This window comes from Rhopilema esculentum, chromosome 19, assembly GCF_057945365.1.
Source record: "Rhopilema esculentum isolate cy_ngs chromosome 19, ASM5794536v1, whole genome shotgun sequence".
Classification (NCBI taxonomy): Eukaryota; Metazoa; Cnidaria; class Scyphozoa; order Rhizostomeae; family Rhizostomatidae; genus Rhopilema; species Rhopilema esculentum.
Window position 1 is genome coordinate 1,398,568 of NC_142833.1, and position 20,102 is coordinate 1,418,669.

Consider the following 20,102-nt stretch of genomic DNA (forward strand, 5'->3'; position numbering starts at 1 on the left):
GAAAACACGTCTTTTGTGAAATATTACCCCTTTCAGTTAAACGCATGACCTGCAAAACTACCTACTAGCAGATCTTAGAAAATTTGCTTTTGTTCCTGCACTTAATACACAAAGAGATACCCATCTGTGATACCAATATATTTTTATTTCCACAACTAAATTATTACCGGCGTAATCAACTTGTAATTTTCATCGTAATTTAATTACGATTTACTACCGATTCTTTTCAATTTTTAATGCATTGGATGAATAATGTATTTCCGAGCAAAGTGTTTTGTGGTGAGCCCTGACTACTCGAATATCGCATTCCATGCAACCGTCCAGGGGGAAACGTCGAAATTTGGGGTCGTACAATAAAAAAGCAGAACTTACACAACCTAATAATTCAAATCGCGAAGTTGAAACGGGTAATACAAATATCGACTCTTAGATTTACACCTATTTTAGTAAATTATTTTATTGTCTTCGTTTTGTTCAGTTTGTAACTTCTGTCATTAGCTGCTTGAAGTATACAAAATATATTTGTAATTAGGCTTTTGATAGAAAATGAAATCCTGAAAAATTCTGAATTCATAGTGGCTGAAATGTACGGAGGAGCACACGTGAGACAGAGCTGCGTGCTGGTTAGTGTAATTCTGTAGGGCGTGTGGTTTTAAGGGACAGAGCCTCAGCTTAGGGATCCAATTTTAAATTAACAATCCCTTGTTGCCCTTTGTAGTTTGTTTCTATCTTGATAGCTTAAGCCATTAAGAAAATATATAAATTATTTCAATAATTTATGAAGAGTCAAAGAACAGCGCAAATTAGAGGTGGGACGGCATACATAACAAAAATTTACTCAAAGATAACTGTGTGTTAGAGTTAACCCAAACTTTGCAAAAATAAAACTCGTTATGAAATGCCCCCTGGTTCTTTATTCGCTTTGTTGTCTTGACAGAAACATAGGAAATGGTGAATTAGCACAAATTTCAAATTAATTAGCCGATTGGCGTCAGACCCCACTTGATGACGAACACAACAATTCATAAATGGCACGAAGTAAACCCCCTGGCAACAGGAAACACTCAAATATTGAAAGCCGTATCTACTACCAACCCATGCTGAGTGATGATGCCTCTTTTAATTCAGTCAATAGTCTGTCGTACACTCGCAGTCTCAGACGAAAGGACCCCCTCTGAGAGTGAGAGATTTAAACTGATTCGACACCCCGTTCTCTATTGAGCTGCACTGAGCTCCAAATCTTGTGAAATTTATCAAAATAAAAGAAAGGCGTGATCATTTGGGTCGAAGGTGAATATTTTCCCAGTGAGTCAACACACGACTTGCAAGCACATGCAACTTTTCTATTTTGAGAAACTTGCAAGTGCCAAAACATTGGTTAGCATAAATTATACTTTCCAAAGAAAGAAAAACTTGTTGATTGTAGGGCCCTCTCGTTTAGTTTCTCGAGCCTTTTTGGCTTGCATTACGGGAGAATAACCAGATGAGGGGGCAGTTATTGAAGTGACAAAAAATAAATGAATTAACAATCACCACTCTTTCTTTGCTACCCATGAATCGAGCTAGTCTTTTGATTGCGTTTAGCTGAATGGCAGCTTTTTTGCAGACTTCGGTATCAATATGCGAGTCAAATGCAAATCGAATACCTTACTATCTCCTGGGGTTTTCTTATAGGGCCTAATAAAACCATTATTCATTACAAATCACACTGTGAAGGCTGATTATATTTTTAATAATCGTGAAGCGTAAATAATAGCTAGTTTTTGTTCGCCCTGGTTCATCGTGTTTTGATGAGAAAGTAAACAATTTGTGTTAGCACCTGCCCGAACACTCCAGCCACTGGACTCAAATAATGTGCAGGTTTTGAATGGAATATTGTTATTTGCTGAACATTTTGCAATCGATATTTTTAGGGCATGCATTATAAATAGCTAAAAAATTTCGGACTAACGGTTTGAGGTTAAGAATCGGCACTGGTTTCTTTCTTGAAGCAACCATATGTTGAGGTAGATGGCCACCAATTTCATGAACAAACCAGTCATGGTTGGCGAAAATGAATCTGGGTTGCTTAACAATTGAAAACCGATAAAGTAATATCTGTTTCGTAATTTCATTCAATGATTAAAACACTTTTTTTCGACAAGCTCGATAAAATAGTAATGCGACACAGCAAGCTTTCCTTTATTTTAATGTCACATAAAAGGCTAAAATGTATCATTTGTGGTCCAATATTTTGTCCTGAGAGAACAAACACAAAATCAGCTCCTAAAATTATACATACACTTTTTCTTATAAGAACAATTTTTTAAGAACACGAGCCTCAAAATTGGTCAAAAGATAAGAACAAATTAAGAACAAGCTGAGGCTGAGCTTCTGCAAAATGCAATTTTGAACAACGTTTTTTCTCCAAATCGAGTTGTGTGGGTGCTTTTGGGGGTGCTTTTTCGGTGAATATTCAAACTTGTTGGCAAATGAAGGTTTTCTCATGCACTTTGTTGGCAAATGAGGCCTGGACACCTCCCTAAAGCGAAAACCGCACTGCTCATTACCCTACAAATTTAAAAACAAATTAAGAACAGTCAGCCTGAACTTAAATTTCCTGGTTATTATAAAAAAGAGTGTACATCTACGCGTGTCTGGTGCGTCATCTGCACCGCTACCCACAATTATAGGGCCTAAATGATTTGAAATAAATTTATAGGTGCCCGCTTAACTGTAGAACGAAAATTACCCTTACATCAAGAACAGCGGTGTATTAATCAAAAGAGAGATTAAATAAGAAGATAAAGAAAGCAGTAAACCAAACAGTTACATACAGAAAGAAAGCGCTTTCCGTCTTTGACTTATTTCAGCGTTGCTTAGGATTTACAGCAAACAACCATTTGACCCCCCGTCAAAGGACAGACAAAGATTATTAGAGTTGCATGCAGGTATTGTTGATTGAAGTTGACAAGCTAAAGTCTGCGATCCAATAAGCTATTCACCCGCAGTAAGCAAAGCAATAACTCATTGAAAGCTTAACACAAACATTTTCGTGATGATTGTCCTAATTCAAAATACAAACTCAAAAGCCTGGGGGTATTCTCGTAGATATATAACCTAAGACATTCATTGTGACTTTCGGATTCCAAAAAGCCTTGACTAGAACAAATGAAATACTAAACGAAAGAGAAGATCTAACATCAAAATCAATTTGTCATGCCAGGCAGCAACCGTCATGGAAAATTCGGTATTCAAGTGAAAAAAAAATCCAATGGAAATAGTGCAATTTCTGCGATTTTGATATATTTCTGACAATTTACCCGACACACAGTCGTATGTACATAGCAAACTTAAAATTTTGTCAAGTTGACCAGCCAATTCTTTTATTTCAGGCTTTTATCCCTTTTGGTAAACAATTTACCGCCAAGGCTTGATGAAAAGACTCTTTGCGTTGATCCGTGAATATTCAGAATCTAAAAGCAAGTATTTTTCCACGGTGCGGTATTGTAAAACGGGTTGATTGCGTGTTTTGAAAACTGCCAAACACAATCCCGAATACTATTGTTTGAAATGATCGCCTGCAGATGGGAAACTTTTCTCAATTTAATAACATGCTTTCAAGCTATTATTCTTCAGTGTTTGTGTGACAGAAACAATCGGATGAATGTTAAAATTACCGAAACAAATGGGCGATGGAAGAAAAATATTGAAAAACATGCTTTATTTCAGGTTGGAAACATTCACGGTTTGGCTGTAACTTTAATCTCTATAACCGAGCCGCAATCAAGAGTTTCACGAACACAATATAACTTTGTTTTTCCTCAGGGTTTTCTTATAATTTTGGCAAACAAAAGCACGCCAATGACTGAAAAAATGATTGAAACCAGGCGATGTTTCGGGGAATTAAAATGAAAGAAATCGTTTCGACGTATCGGACACACGGAAATTGAAGCGGACTAGAAAAAGATCCGAAACATTAATCTCAAAACTAAATAATTGTTAAAATAAAATAAATTTAAACCTTAATAAATGTAGGACAATGCGTTTTCTGTCAATTAAATACTCAAACAACCTGGCATTGACTCAAAAACTTGAACAAAGTGGCTTAATCAGTCAAAATGATGTTTGAAATAAGGAAAGGGGAGAAAAATCTACTTTTAAAATCATGAGACACAATATCAAAATGTGTTTGACTTTTCAAGAGTTTTTGTGCTTAAATAAAACTAAACCGGCAATATCGCAGGTTGGATCCTTTCGAAAACCAAGCTCGTTGCCTACAAATGCCTGGCTTTATGTCACAAATTGGAAAACTTAAACAAATTATGATCTTTCTTACTGTAAGGTATTTTTCAATTCATTTTACTCACATTGAAAGATGATCAAATTGTAGGCAAAGGCCGGTTGAATGAAAAGAAACCAAACATGTTGATCGCTTCGTATATTTTAAGCTGAATAAACGATGAACTCACCGATGAAAAAGATGATCCTTTGCTCCAAATGAGTTTTATTCCACCAAATTGAAACCAACCATGCCATAAATTTCTCCGACTGTTGATATTTGTTGTTGAAAAGTTCACTTTGATCGAAGTTCGCCAAATTTCCCCTCTAGGCCTCGTGATACGTATCTAGTTACTCCTCAAAAATTGTGTAAAATCCGATCTGGGCAAATGGTTGCCAGAAAGAAGTAAAGTTCATTGTTCCACGACTATATAATTCAATATAAATTTGGTGAAATAGGTTAAAATACAATCGCTTGCAGGCTGATGCACTCCGGTGCGATCTTCCGCTGCTTTCAGGCCAAATGTCTGGTAAACAATGAGCACATGCCAAATATGTTCTACGATTGAAGTTATGCAAATATGCTCTCAGCGCAAGTTATATCCACGCTTGAAACTCTACCCTGACAGAAACTGAAACATCGAATTCAAACACAGTGAGCCCGACAAACCAACGTCCATAATAAGTACCAATCCTTAATCCGTGGATTTAGGCAAGTAACAAAACACGAGATGAGGGGCCTACTGCGAATATCCTGCCTGATGATCGGCAAACAGTCCAGTCAGTGTTCTGGCCAGTCTTCGCTGTTTTCTCAAAATGCAAATATGCTTTGAGCATGAGGACTTAGCCAAGAATATGAGTGATGAATTTCCATAATCCTCAAACGATTCAACGGTCTCAAGCCCCCAAGATTCCAGTGTATATACAAGGATTATAATTAGTTTCTTGGCAAATTTGTCGTACCAGAATTCGTTCGGGCGAGAATGGCAAACCTATTTGCTTACAGAGACAAAAAAGAACGTTGAAAATTATCTTGTTTCCAATGTTATCAAATTTAACACCTTTGTTTGCATAAGTAGGCATATACTGAAAAACGTGAATCAAGCCACAAGGCCATTCAATACTGGCTATAAGGTTTTTATTGTGTGAAGTTATGTCTAGCTTTCCTGCCGAGTCAATCAACTGGACAAAGGTTGGCACCCGGGGGTGCGGTTAGGTCCTCTCTTCGGGGAAAACTGCGCGCTATTAACCAATTAAACAGCCCCTTAGGTACAACTCGGGCTCCCTTCAAGGTGTTTTTTATTATTGTTTCCAAAGTGTTGATGAGCAAAAAATAAATTTTGAATTATTCATCCAAATATTAAGGATTCAATTCAAATTCTTAGAGAAAGCGAACAGAGTCATAAGAAAATGAAAACCAAAGATTTGTTTTTCAATTTATCACAATGGGGGCTTTGCCGGTGCGCTACACGACACTTTGCGAAGTCCTAGAGACAACAAATTCAAATCAGATTTTAAGTTTTCAACAGCATTATTTAGAAATAAAGCTATTATTATCAAATGAAAATTGCTAAATTCTTCGTTATATTTTGAGGCATGTTACCTAGGCCTAGGTAACAACACAATTTACGTTCTAAGGATGAATTTTCTACAGACTGCTCACTCTGGATGTTTTATTTCATACTGATGGTAGATTGTTGTCGGGCTTAACTTCTCGCGCAATGTAGAGAACAGGATCCGTAATGCTCGGGGGGGAGGGATAAGCCTAATTTAGGATGGGGATGCGCCATTTTGGTTGAAAAGATTGGATCCATCATTCCGCAAATGTCTGAAAAATGCGACCCATAATTCCGCAAATATGACGAAAATTTTACCCATAATTCCGCAAAGCAAATAACATTTTTAAAGCACAACAAAATTATTGACCAAGATTCCATGTCCTTTGCCCTAAAATCTCAATATTACACATTCATCGTACTTTCATTTTTAAACTGGACATTCAATTTGTTAATGCCAAATCTCCCTCCTTATAATTTTGCAATATTATCCCAAAATGGTACTCCGCACATATTTCAAAAACTGATACCAATAACACTTTCAAGAAAAATAATACCCCTAAATAGTGGCACGTCTTTGTACCTTCAAACATGTTAAGGTACCCCCCCCCCCCCGAGCCGTTTTCCCTGAATAATCTTTATGGTATTTGAGAATATGGCAGAATTATTGCGTCGTTAATTGAAAAAATCCTCGGCACATGTGAATACTGTTTTTAATCACAGGGGGGTTAATACTCCTCCTTTCTAAAATTGTACCAATGTGCTGATAAGTCACCCCTGGATAAATTGGTAAGTCCTTGTGAGAAGATGCATTGAAAAGTGTAGCTGGTATGGCTCTTTACCGATATATGTATTTAGATAAATTCTTTATAATTATGATGGTGATAAAAATATGGGGTACACGAAGAGTTTCAAGGAAAACAACTGGGCTATTACCAAAAAGAAGAATGCGCAAATAGCAATCATTAATGTTTCACCACCCTGGAATCCTCGGCCTCAATCAAATGTGACGTTTATGCAAGAACACAGGAAAACAAGAGATCCAATCCACTTTTACGTGCAGATATTCGTATTGTGGACATTTATCAAGTCACGACAAACCGCTAGGAGAAGATACAATCAAGTTCTGTTTACGACCCAATTAGTTTTTGAAACTGCTGTCTAAATATATTGGTCGACCACTGTCGAATACATACAGGCTTTGTGAATAAGAAACTTTGCAAATCCACGAGTTTCTCGACTTTTTACTGCATCCTTGTATAAAGGTTATTTTGACCAATTTCGTAGGTCACGCGAAAACCAGATTTTTTTTATTTATCACCGAAAGTTGCTATTTAAAGCTTCCTTCGGGATCCTTTGAGTCAACAGGAAATGAAATCCACAAAATATGTAACAGTTACACAAAGTCTTTTCAAGTAACAAAAGTGAACTTTGCAAAAATATATTCAGTTTTATGTGCTAAAATCTAAAAGAACATTGGAATTTTTTTGTTTTTAGCCCACATAGTGTCCTTAACCATTTCTGCCAAAGAATTTCAAAGGCACTGAAGTTTCAGCTAGAAAAATCATATCAAAGGTATGTTTGATAGCACAACGTGAAACATTTCTAATCAATTTTTGGAGTTTGTTATTGCGTGTTTTTACCTCAAACAGTTCGTTATCTATCTTTGCAATTATCTAACTGGAATGTCTCCAAAAATCAATAAAGACGGTTGCTACGCGAAAATGCAAACATGAGCTTCAAACATAAAACTTTTGCTGTCTTTTTTCCAAGATCAACCGCAACGCACCGAATGAAAGCGAGCGGAATTGGCTTAAGTATAACACAGTTAAGTGAGTGAAATAACAACAATAATAAAATTGATAGCATGTATTGAGAAGAAAATCGAGGAGCCACTGAATGACCCTTTGTCGCTCAGAAACGGCCCAGAAAAACAAGGACGAACATGTCATGTCATCGCATACTAAATTTTTAAAGCCTGTTTCTTTTTTCTCGAATTTAATCTTCATTCACAGACAAAGTCACATTAAAAATAAGACAACTAAAAGAGAACTTGGTAAATAAGTTTTTAATCAGCAACATAAAATAGCTAAACAATATGGAATCCCGTATTAGGCGGCGTAGCTGTCATTGTTACAGTGCCATTGGAACAAAATCCATATGGGGGCGGGGGGGGGGGCGGGTGAGGGTGCTGCCCGTTGTAATGCTCCCATTCAGCACACTGTTGAAAAGGAAATAAAGTACGGTTTGACAATTGGTAGAGGGCTGCAGCCCCTCAGCCCCCGATTCCAACGGCCCTGTATAAGCAACTACAGTAATAATTACAGTAAAAGGTAAGATTTCAAACACAAGAACTTTTTAGGCTAAAATTTCAAGTTAGGTTCTTACCAGTGGGGCTGCCAGGTTCCTAAAAACCAAATAAGAACCTAAGCCAGGTTCTTACATTCGGGTTTTTACTGAATTGGAACGTAAACTCTTAAAAGTCGACCCCCCCCCCCCCTTCTTATTTATTAATCTTACTTGCTGCAATCCTTTTTTGTGTCTCGCACCTGTTTCAAATTAATGTCTATAAGAGGCCAAGAAATGAGGCTGCCAGTCAATGAAGAAACTCGCAGTTCATTTTCAGAAATTTTCAGAAACTTCTCAGACCGTTCTTTTTTCAAAGCAGAAAAACAACGCCCTCTTTATAACCAAGTTATGGAAAAGAGCCAAATTCGTTGTAATTTGTTGATAACAGTCTATGCCAGTCATTTGCCCCTCAAAATTCGGATAAACTTTGCGTGTTCAATTCTCATGAAATGATTGCCAAGGATTCTGTGTTGTCTGTGATCTATTCAAATATCCCAAATATCTATCCCTTGATCTGCGTGATAATTTTATCTGGTTGTTGAGCCACGTGGCCAGTCTGCTGCAAATAGCTCATTTTATATCGCTTGCTTTAGAATCAAGCGAATCATTTGGGAAGAGTTCTATGTGCGTCATTCCTCTCTTGGGCAACACGATTAAGCGATTGATAGATTGAGATGCTGAAAAAGCACGTTTGGAACATTGTCTTTTCGAAGGAAGATGTTCCAAATTAACAGGCGGGGCAGGCCTTTGTATATGTAAAGATAAGAACAATAGTCTTTTGACTGAAAGATTAGAAAATTACTGTGGCTGGGGTGGCAATTCCCTCAAGTTAGCAAGTTAAAAAGGCCCTACATGGAGAGAAAAAAAATAAGAAGTGCGTTTTCTGATTTTTTCGATTTTAATTGATGGCTACTAAAGACTAGCAGCAGCTTGTTTTAAGCCAACAATTACATCTGAAGTCAAATCATTTCTCGTCCTGGATATAATCCTTAAACTTGCTCTAGGTGATAAATTTTACGGTAGAATATTTCTGGGTTTGTCTCTGGAACAATTTGCATAAATTTTGCCTGTTCGCACAGAGTCTTTCTTCCTTTTCCTTTTCTTGCATTTGAGGTATTATTATCGGATGGAGTTTTGTTTTCTTGTGGCCTTTTTAGTTTACTTAATATTAGGCCCTTTATTCTAACACCTAAGGCAAGTTCATCTAATTTTTTCCTTATGTTTACTGTACTTTGTTTCTGTACCGAACTACACACGGAAACGTCTCGTTTTCTATGGCAATTATAGTTGCCGGAAATACAGGATTTCATGTGTTATAAGTTAGGTTGTTATAAACTAATCTCGTATTTCCATCTTATGCTCAACAATACCTGCAAAGTAATCACATTTTGTTCCCCAAGGAAATGAAAGGAAAATAAGCAATAAGGAGACCTTTTTGCTACCATGTCGAAGCTTGTTGAATTTTCGCTTTATGATTGTGGTTATGAAGGGATCATACTGACTCGAACACTTACCTTAGCCCTAACCATATCTCACGTCAACTTCAGACCGGATATTAATAAAAGATAAGAGAGATTTTGCATTAGATATAAGTTATGAAGTTACATTTAAATAGGGCATGCAAATAGTTTGACAACATTGAGTTGTGTTGGTATGGGTTGTTTTTGTAACAGTAAATGTGCTTTGGTTGAATGTGTAGCATTGTAAAATTAATTATCAAAATCAATCAAATTTTTGCTGGCTTTTTCTCGTATGGGTTCAAGATTTTGAATGAAAATATTGTCCTGAAATGTTTCGCAATCACTCCTAAAATGTTAATGATAAACTTCGATCGCAAATAAAATGTCCTGTAAGGATCTCCTAAAACATCTTTTTCTCGAGATGATTGAGAAAATACCTTTCTTCCTGTTCCGTGAAATTCTTTTCTGCGTAAAAAAGCAGCGAGGTTTGGCTGAGCTCCCTCTAAAACCTTTCGAGACTTAAAGCCCTCCCCCTCCCCCCCTACCCACATTGTTAAGGCTAATGTTCCACACTAAAATCAAACCTTACGCTACTTGTCTCCTCATCATTTGTTAACAAAATTACACCTTTTTTCATGCATGAAAAAGTAGAGCACGTTTTTGGACCGTATGGGGATTTTTTTAGAACATGTTTTTCTCCAGCCCCAATTGGGGCAAAGATTATGTTATTTTATTTGTGTGCTTTGGTACAATGTATTAGTTATAATCTAAAAGTTTAATCTGATTTTATTCCATTATTTAGCGAAAAAGGGGGGAGACCATGCCTCCCTGGCCCCCTGTGGCACCAGCCCTGTTCAGACACGCTTATCAACTCAGGGTGTGTTTGCAACTAGAAATTTTAGATTCCTTTTAAACTGTGATTCGCCACATGATGTCCAAAAAAGGAGTATTCTCGCTGAAATTCGTAACAAGACTCTCCTATTACAAGGAAAAACTCCCATAGACGCTTTGTTTTCTTTTACAAGGATTACCATATTTATACCACGATCATTCATTTTTTAAAAAAAATTCATCATCTCAGGGGATAGGCCTATTATGGATGAAGACATGCCTCGGCCAGGAACCCCAAACCAGATTCTTAAGAAGTAAACCATGCTCAAACCAGCATAACCCTGCTCAACTTATGTTTACGTATGTAGAACTCGTTCTTTAAAAATTTATGCACGGGCAAAAATTAGTGGAATAACACTATTTAGACATTTTTAGCTAAAATATTCGGCCTTAAATATTTTTATTATTGCCAAATTTTTTGGCGCCAAATATAAATGTGTGTCATGTTGCTTAAGACATTTGTCGCATTTGTTTTAAAAGATTAACTTTGGTCTTAAAAGGCTCATAAGAATTTATATTTGTTATACACACTTTGTTAATGTGAACAATTTTATAAGAACACAAGCCTCGATGTGGGTAAAAAACAGGAACAAATTGAGCTAAGGCTGTGATATTGTACGTTACAAGAAAACGCAATTTGTTTTTCATAATATACTCTCCCGTTAACAAACAAAGTAAATTTTACACTTTTTTATAAGAAACTTGTACCACTAGAAACTTGTAAACAAGTTCCTTAATTTGGCATCTAAATTTTGTCGTTTTAGCTCTGAAAGTTTCTCAGTTGGTTTTTTATTTTCGGGAACTAAAATTGCCTAATTGTTTTGAAGTTGAGCATATTTGGAAAAATATAAACGTAGATCGTCGCAAAAAGCACATGCACATCAAAATCTTAAGTATGCTATCGTTTCCAAAAGGAATTCAACAAAATAAAAACTATAGGCAAAAACGGTAAATAAAATGATTTAAAGTGATTATAACTAATCCATTTCTACTCCATCAATATTAAATATGAATTTACAAAATGTTAAAACATGTGTTGTTTTCTATATTCTAAATCATCAGATGTGCTAGATAATCATCTGGGAAAGTCTAAAGTTAACATTTTTTTAAAAATAGTAATTTTACAGCTTCTTAATTTTTCTTGAGAATAGTGCTAAGGTTTCCAGTTTTTGTAATAAAAACATGTTTCAGTTGATCAGCCGTGATGCTAAAATTCCATGCAAAACTGTTATCTCGTGGTCCAGTGGGGGCGCAAAGGGAGGTATGGGGGTTATTAAACCCCCCCTTCTTTTACCAAAACATGATCTATATATTTCTTCTAGAAATGGATTAAAAAGCGCTAAATAGGGATAGATCCTATTTCCAAAGGAAAATCAACCTGGAACAAAAACACTGAAACGAGGCAAAAAGGTGTGGTCTCACTGGCCTCGCCTATTACTCTTCCACTTTGCAGTAGCTGGGGCCGCCTCTGTAGTGGTCAATTTGGAAAATTTTATAGTTTTATCAATTTCGAAGTGAGAACAACATTAAGAACACCCAAGCCTCGTATTACCCAAAGAATAGGAACATCAAGCCTCAGCAAAAGTAACTGGTCTTTACAAAGAAAGAATTTAGGAAGGCTTCCAACGACCAAAACATTCAACCTGTCAGGCAACTTCTAGCTGTGAGTATACTCAAACACAGGAGAAAATGGGCGTCAAATAGCCTGATAACCAGACTTAGATTTCAAACGAAATAGCACCTCATTATTTCCTTTTATTTCAAATCGGGATCTGGCTATCAGGATAGGGGTCAAATGACCATCAACCATCAAGTGGGTCTATGTTAACAAAGAATTTAAAGAACCATACTTAGGCCACGCCATGTAGTTATACTCGCAAAAGATTTTATAGGCTTTGGCCAATTGAGCTAGGAAATAGCAAAAACTATTCTGAGCATGCATCCTGTCTCTTACGAAAATCTACAGAATTAGTCTTAAAATATTTGGGTGACTTGCACAACTAGAACGGTCAATGGAAATAGCGAACAGAATTCCCACAAGGCGTTTAACTTGAACGCTCAAAGATTAAACGCACTTATTCGCGAAGTGGGAACCAAGCCTTTTAGGGGATACGTTGGATGTTCTTACACTGAACTTGCAAGCCCTTCAATGGGTCATTTCATCAAATTCTGACACTTTTGTATAACGGGTAATGGTTCTAAAACAATAAAAAACAAAAGAATTGTGATAATAGAGTAGCGATTATTGTGTTTTTGGTTTGCGTGGCTCCTTAGTATCACGTGCCTACGACCCTGCTAGAGTTAAAGAAACATATTAGAGTGCCTGCACTTTTTCAAGTGAGCCTTGACAATACAAATTCTTTTTGCGCAAGAACAACGTCAGAGCGTGAACCAGCTTTGGCAGGAATGTTAAAAATACCAAAAATATCCATGCTGATGCCAACGGGTGTAACTCAAACTAAATCATGAGTATCTGCTCTTAAGCAGATAACTGACTGCAATATATCATCAGCATAAGCAATCTTGTGTTCTTCTTTCCTCGTTATTCTGCGGGTGGCCTCGTTGCCCGCGTCTTCAGCGAATACATATTCAACGGCTATGCTTTGTATTCCAAGCTTCAATTATCAAAGCAAGAAATAATTACCAAAATAAACAGGAATTTTAATGAGCTTGCGTGCTTATGGACTTGTATTATAAGCACAAACCAGTAGGGTGAAAGTGTTACATGTTGCGAAATGCAAGGTGGTTTCGGCTTTCTAACCTCATGTGATTACCCATCTGTTTTTCTGAAGCAGCAAACAATATCTGGTTCAAAGATTCCGGTTGAACAGGTTAATGAACAGGTATGTGTGCATGTTTCACAGGTTGTACCGCAAGGATCCCTTCTGTGACCTGAGATGCGTCCTATCCATCTTGAAAAAAGCCAGTGTGGGTTATGTTGACTTACTCAAAACATGAATATGATTGCATGGAATTCTTAAAAGCAATCTAGTGTTCAATATTTACAGGACCACTGCTGGTATTTCTTTGGTGCTCAATCTTGGAACAATATCCAAAAAAATATCAAATGATCATTGTCTGCTCCTGTTGTCATTTTTTTCAAAAGCCTAAAATCTTTTTATTCAACAAAACCTATCAAAATCTATTCTGAAGCAAACTATTGTTCTATCACTCATGTTAAAGATTAATTACATTCAAGACCACATTAGAAAAGGGGAACTCTCTCCTCGATTCGTTCATCTACTAAGAAAGCTCTTCCTAAAGAAACTCTTCTGCAAACAACATCTTACATAATTGTTCTTTATTGCCTGTTATGTTATTGTGAATAATTTTATTTAACATGTAATTATTGTATGTAATGGAGTGTAGTAAGATATCACATGTAGAGGAATTCTTAAAAATAAAAAACTGAACTGAACTATATTTGTTAAATTACACGCAATTGTGATTTAATGCTTGAATTCCAGAAACTACTTGCAACTACTGAAAAATACGAAAACATTGTAGGGAAAACTCACGACCTTTATTCTAATATTTCTAATATTTCAATTATGAAAATGAATTGCTGTGCAAACTGCCCTGTCTAAGCAATCAGCAGGTTACTGACACAGAGACATGGGGAGATTAAGAAAGGAGATTGATGCTTATTATCTACATCTGCTTGATAAAATGAGAACTATTTTAGAGTGAATTGGACTAGTATCATCATGATCATCACGATCATCATCATGATCATAATCATCATCATCATCAATCATCATCATTATCATCATCATTATCTTGAATAGAGCTGATTAAGGCCTATTTTACAAATGTCTAAAATAGATTTACTAGGAAAGTACAATATATATAACATAAAAACAGAAGAGGCCCCCACGTAGGCCCAGCCCCCCCCCCCCACATATCAAACGTCTTTCCTGTTAGTTCTTTTGTGAATGGGAAGGTTTGTTGACTATCTTATTTCTTAAACAAAAAGCTGCCACAGTTTATATCTCACATCAGTGCCATGCAGCTATAATTTGTAATACAGATAAGCAACTCTGCTATTTTGATCAGGAACAGCCACAATCTCTTTTGAAAGTCCTTGCAACTTCCTCCGCTGCTTGATACAGCTATTCTCCCCTCTCCTTAAAACAACTGGAGAATTGGATGCCGCTGAAAATACGTCATAAAGGCTTTGCCAGGTACTTAAAACCTGAAAGATTCAGGAACAAAGCAATACGACGACGAGAATACAATGTAACGAGATAAAATTTTCAAAATAAACTAAATTTAAGGTATACTAATATTTTGCCCAGGGTCTTAGGGTCTGCTTTTTACGGTATACCAGCAAATAGCAAGCAACAGTGAACGCATATTTATAATCTCTAACAGTGACCAGATGTTAGTTTAATGAGCACTTCTCTGTTTTTCTCATAGTTAAGGTTACGGTAAACGTTTTTGGCACAATATTTAATTTTCTCTACCTAAAAGCAAAACTATTAACGGAATCAGATTAAACTATACATCATTCGATGCACAAGAATGTGGCGATTTCAACCATATCAAAATAATTGGCAAATATTGTAAAATGATACTTTCCAGGCACATTTATTGCTTAAATGAGTGTACCACCTTCAAAAACTATTTTGTTCCCTTGCGTTTAAGGTAAAAAATCTGATTTTTTTCAGCAGAAAGCGCAGATCCTTAGCTACTAAAACGTGTCTCAGATTTTCAAATTCCTCTTCTTCTTGAAACTATACCCTGTCAAAAATTATCAAACAATTTTTCTTCCCTCTCATAGCTGTATTTGGCTATAAAAAGACGGACCAGAGCAAATACAAAAATTTTGAGACACGCTTTGCTTGCCCGACATCTGTCCTGGCCTTGTGCAAATTTTTTAGCCATTCGATTGGTTCCTTGGATAGAAAATAGCTTTTTCGCACCTGTATGTAGAGGAAACTTTTTCGCACCTGTATTGTAAGTCCGGAGAAAACGGGATTTTACTGATCTCGCTTGCAAGGTACACTCGTTAACCACAGTGTAATCCGGGTCGAGACACTTGAAGCTTTAAGATCAATAAGCCTGTTTAAATAAACACGGCTGTACATGGGATACATGGATGTGCCATGGGCATACCGGAAAACAAGGACCCAGGACCTTAAGGCAGGACCCAGGACCCAGGACCAGGACCGAGGACCAGGACCGAGGACCAGGACCCAGGACCAGGACCGAGGACCAGGACCCAGGACCAGGACCAAGGACCAGGACCGAGGACCAGGACCGAGGACCAGGACCGAGGACCAGGACCGAGGACCAGGACCGAGGACCAGGACCGAGGACCAGGACCGAGGACCAGGACCGAGGACCAGGACCGAGGACTAGGACCGAGTCTTATTTCTGACTTTGTGTGAAAAACGAAAACTCGGGTAGCTCGGGAATATGTAAATGTACGATTAAACGAAAGCAACGCCTTGAAATGTGAAATACTCTTATTGGCCATGCAAACCTGACGTGATTGATTTAGCATAGATGGCTATTGCTATTCTTTTGTAGGATCGGGGTATATTTTATGCACACTGCAAACCTTTAGTAAGCACACATCATTAAAAAGCCACCAAAGCATAAGTAGTCTTAATATGTTTAAATAGCAAGACATTAGAACGGTCGATCGCGACACAGAATTCAACCACGATCTCCCCATTCTGTGATCCTGGCGAGTGATTTTGCTTGTCTACAATTGGCACTGCGCATATCGACAAATCATATCTGTCGCGTGACAGATCATGCGTGTACCTCTAATGGCACTCATTTGCTGTCTAGGTGATCAGGAACTTTGCCAAGTCATTGCTGCTATAAGTGCTCAAAAGTGAAATTAGGTGGATTGTCGCCACTTTTCTCTTTCAGAGCAGAAACGCTTTCCGGAATATAAAATTTTTAAAACTTTAAATCAAGATCATGACTTCTGATGCATGTTACAGCCGGCAATTACAAGCATACAAAAAAGAAGCCATTCCTACTTCTAGAGCACAGAAAGCAAAGAAACGTTTTGCTGACAAACCATTTCTGTATTGACATCTTTAATGTCTAAACACTTTTTAAATATATAAAGACTATTTACGCTTTGATGGCTTGTTAATGATGTGGGCTTACTAAAGATATAAGGTTTGCTGTGTGAATCAAAGATACCCCCATCCTACTATAGAATAGTAATTGCTGTGCTAGCTAACTATGCTAAAACAGCCACGTCAGGTTCGCACGGCTAATAAGAGTATTTTGAATGTGAGTAAACGTTGCAAGCAGTAGTGTAGAGCTAAAAAAAGGGAGACGGGGGCCATAAAGCTTTCTCAATATTGTATACAAAATGAACGTTTCAGTTGTTTTCGTTTGCATGGCTCCTCGATATCAATTTTTTTACCTTTCCACTTTTTCTAGGGTTAGAAAATTTTCAAATGTTTTCAAAATTTTCAGGAAAATTTTTTGCATGATGCAGGTTGTTTGGTCATTTTAGTTCCTAGGCAATCCCTTAGGTTCTGAGTCCTGGGTTATGAGTCCTTGGTCTCCTCTTCCGTCACTTGAAAAATGGCACTCCTTTCTTGGCAAACATTGGCTGTCTGGGTCATCAGAAACCTTGCCAAGTCATTATGTACTGCAAATGTTCAATAGAAGATTCAGATTAGACGAACTGTCTCGGGACACCGCTTTGTGGGTGTCACGATAAGATTCCAAAGAAATTTCCTTTCTGCTCTTTTTCAGATGCATTAGTTTCTTTTTATTTAAAAGGAGCCCGCTTTTAGAAAGATCTAGTGGTATTTTTCAGAGTAGAAACATTTTATGGAATAGTAAACCTTTTTCAAATCCAGATCAGGACTTTTGACACAATGGTTCAATCTGAAATGATAAACATACTGGCACCGCGGAAGGGGGCTGTTCTTAAAACCATACAAAATCGCCTTGTTCTTGATTATGAGCATGCTTAGCGCCCCACCCCAAAAAAACGTTTTAGCCCCCTCACTCTTTAATATGCTCCGCGGTTCATGAAAAACATACCAAAGGGAGTGGAGCCATTCCTGCTTCTAGAGCATAGAAACGTTCTAATGTCTTGCTATTTAAACATATTAAGACTACTTATGCTTTGGTGGCTTTTTAATGATGTGGGCTTACTAAAGGTTTGCAGTGTGCATAAAATATACCCCGATCCTACTAAAGAATAGCAATAGCCATCTATGCTAAAACAACCACGTCAGGTTTGCATGGCCAATAAGAGTATTTCACATTTCAAGGCGTTGCTTTCGTTTAATCGTACATTTACATATTCCCGAGCTACCCGAGTTTTCGTTTTTCACACAAAGTCAGAAATAAAATCAGATTCTTTTCCCCCCTAAAATGATGTGCAGTCTTTTGTTCGATGTGCAGTTTTGGATTTTGGATTTTATGGAAAATTGTTCATGGTATGCAATGTTATAACTTGGTATTCTTATAAAGGAAACTGCGAGTGCATCGTCGAAAACATAAACGGTCCTGGTCCAGGGTCCTGGTCCTGGTCCTCGGTCCTGGTCCTCGGTCCTGGTCCTCGGTCCTGGTCCTCGGTCCTGGTCCTCGGTCCTGGTCCTCGGTCCTGGTCCTGGTCCTGGGTCCTGGTCCTGGGTCCTGGTCCTCGGTCCTGGTCCTGGGTCCTGGTCCTGGGTCCTGGTCCTCGGTCCTGGTCCTCGGTCCTGGTCCTCGGTCCTGGTCCTCGGTCCTGGTCCTGGGTCCTGGGTCCTGCCTTAAGGTCCTGGGTCCTTGTTTTCCGGTATGCCTGTGCCATGCGATATTGTAAATGAGACATGCGACCACAATCGCAAAGCATCGATAATCGGCTCAACAGGTCAAGAGATTTTCAGGCCTCAACTAAAAGTTCTGATAAAGAAATTATGGAAAACCTTCGTTTACACGGGATTTTTTCCTTTTTCAAAATTTCTGTTAGTTTCAAATTTGGTATCATTGTGTGCCTTGAAAGCTCGGCTACTTGAATGTAAAAAAATCGAAAAATGGATGTTTTTATCCAGAAAATGTTTACCGTAACCTTAAATGAGCATTTCTCTAAAACGAGCATTCCCAGAACAGCTTCTGGTCGGCTTTTGGTCGTATCTGGCAAAACGGTATCGTTTTTAACCCTTTCCTTGCCCCTGCAAAGTCTTCTCCACACCTTTATCGATTAATTTGGCCGTTGTGTCACAAGTTTCTTTCATATCTCGTGTTTTATCTATCCTCTACATTGATGGTTTTATTTTCTTTACCACAATACGCATTGAGAAGTGGGGTATAAAAATCTTGTTTGATACAATCAAAATAATACGACCTTGGTTTTCATTTCGTTAGATTCTTCTCGCCCTCACATCTTTACACTATTAACAAAATCCTCGGTGTATCGCCTTGTTAAAATCCACTCAAAAGCGATTCCCCTCAGAAACAACTGAACTGTTACCTTTCAAAACCTTCTCAACCTCTTTCTTACTGGCTATATAACATTATAACAATGTTTTTCATATTCCTCTCATTTATCACAAGCACCAGAAACTTACGCTGCTCATAACATCAAAGTCCCTTTGTCATAGCCACGAACTCTGTCCCACAACTCATCTTTCCTTGCGGGATTTTGGAAACTTTGGAACTCTTTACCCTCTTATTGCTTCCCAAACTCTTATAACATTTCTTCTTTCAAAATTAAAATGAACAAGCTTGATGTCACCTTCCTCTTTATCAAGCATTGCCCTTCTTTCCACTACCTGCCATAAATATACCTGATGAGAAACATCCCCGAGCCTTAAAATAAATCGGGTGCTTAAAATTAATCTACCATTCCCATCAAAGGCGTCGAGCGGAGGAGGGGTAAAAGGTCCGGGGCCCGTGCTCCGATGGGGCCCGTATAAATGTAATAAGATATATTTATAATGCAAAAAGCTACTATTTAAGCTACTTATATGGAATCTGCGCCTGTAAGTTTATCGCAGAGAAAACCTGTCCTTGATTCATGTAAAATTTTTTGCATATTTTTATAAAAATCCTTAAAAATTCTTTTTCAATAATTGTAACGAGCGTTTCCTTAATTCTCCTGGAGATGGAAGGGTGTGGCCATATGACCTTTTCTTAAGGGGTCGAGCTTTGTTAATCACCCCTGGGTCCGAGCTGTCTCTTAACGGCCCTGATTCCCACAGACGTCGCTTGTTGTTTGCTGAACTTTTGCTTAAGCAGAAAGTAGTCATAAATGCAGGTCCAATACTATAGGAGGGTGTGTGGTGGTGTGGGGTGCGACACACCCCTTGAAAAATTACATTGCGAAAACGAGGGGTTTTTGCGATCTAGGGGTGCTTAGTTGGCAAATTCCCAAACTTGTCTGGAAATAAAGGATGGCTCACCCACTTTCTCGGCAAAAAGGCCTTGGAAACCCCCTTTGACCCTTTGAGTACAATAGCTAGCGACAGTAGCACTGGATGAAATTAAGTTGCAATGTTAAGCATATTTGTGTTTCACCGTCAATTTTCTACTTGAGCAAAATAGCTCAATTTGAACTGACCTTAGGACGTCTGGCAATCAGAATATCTCTACAATTACGTATCTACCTCGT

General features: G+C 37.8%; 1 protein-coding gene across 1 annotated transcript in view; it reads right to left on the reverse strand.

Moving 5' to 3' along the window:
* Nucleotides 1-5,420, reverse strand: part of LOC135688306 (uncharacterized) — a 31,133-nt gene extending 25,713 nt beyond the window's left edge. Inside the window, exon 1 of the mRNA XM_065205096.2 lies at nucleotides 4,452-5,420. The gene's annotated coding sequence lies outside the window, so the exon portion shown is untranslated. The remainder of the gene's footprint in view (nucleotides 1-4,451) is intronic.
* Between the last annotated feature and the right edge of the window lie 14,682 nt (nucleotides 5,421-20,102).